The following is a 1,091-nucleotide window of genomic DNA, read 5'->3' as shown; positions in this document are numbered from 1 at the left end:
TTTTTTTTTTTTTTTTTTAGAGTCTCGCTATGTTGGCCAGGCTGGCCTTCTCCTGGCCTCAAGTGATCCTCCTGCTTCGGCCACCCAAAGTGCTGGGATTACAGGTGTGAGCCACTGCACCTGGCCTGGGAAACAGTTTTTGATACCGGGAAATAGAAGAGGAAAACTATAAAGTGAGGAGAGCCTCTGGAGGGAAGAAAGAAAAAAATGGAGATTCAGGGGATCAAAAATTCTGTACCCGATTTTCCCAAACAAACAAATACATATGGGGCAATTTCCAGGTTTTGCAAACACAAGGAAATAAAGACTGTCACTTCTTAGAAAGAAAAAAAAAGCTCTCTTGTGATTTGATATGTTACTTACTTGTCCTGGCTGACCAGTGCCTGCTGTGCCTCCTGCATGGCTGTTTCTAACTTTGTAATTCTATGCTTATAAAAGGCGATGAGGAGATCTGTTTGTTTCTTCTGGAAACTCCACACCTACTAGGGAAAAACAAGCCTTTGACATACTCTCCCATAACTCCTTTCCCTTCACTTCTGGCAACAAAGGGAAAGCCATCAAATCACACTTTATTATACTGCTCATTTTCTTCTAGAACGTCTGGCCTAATAAACAACATCCCAGAACTAGAGAGCTCAGCACTTATTTCCAGGATACTAGCCTTCTGGTGTCTTTTTTTTTTTTTTTTTTTTTGGGACAGAGTTTTGCTATTGTTGCCCAGGCTGGAGTGCAATGGTGTGATCTCAGCTCACCGTAACCTCTGCCTTCCGGGTTCAAGCTATTCTCCTGCCTCAGCCTCCCGAGTAGCTGGGATTACAGGCATGCACCACCACACCTGGCTAATTTTGTATTTTTAGTAGAGACGGGGTTTCTCCATGTTGGTCAGGCTGGTCTCGAACTCCTGACCTCAGCTGATCCACCTGCCTTGGCCTCCCAAAGTGCTGGGATTAGAGGGGTGAGCCACTATGCCCAGCCTCAATTTCTTAATCTACATCTATTTCCCCATTTATTTGTTCTCCCCCAATCTCTCTCTCAGGCATTTGCTCCTCTCTGCCCCGCTCCTAATCTTGGGGGTTCATGGATGGGGGTTC

The 1,091-nt window shown here is 45.2% G+C and overlaps 1 protein-coding gene across 3 annotated transcripts in view; it reads right to left on the bottom strand.

Annotated features, from left to right (window-relative positions):
• Positions 1–1,091, bottom strand: part of MARCH2 (membrane-associated ring finger (C3HC4) 2, E3 ubiquitin protein ligase) — a 37,553-nt gene that overhangs the window by 5,694 nt on the left and 30,768 nt on the right. The window lies entirely within an intron of this gene.

The sequence above is a fragment of the Mandrillus leucophaeus genome, unplaced genomic scaffold, assembly GCF_000951045.1.
Source record: "Mandrillus leucophaeus isolate KB7577 unplaced genomic scaffold, Mleu.le_1.0 Scaffold751, whole genome shotgun sequence".
Lineage (NCBI taxonomy): Eukaryota > Metazoa > Chordata > Mammalia > Primates > Cercopithecidae > Mandrillus > Mandrillus leucophaeus.
This window is presented reverse-complemented; position numbering and strand designations above follow the sequence as displayed.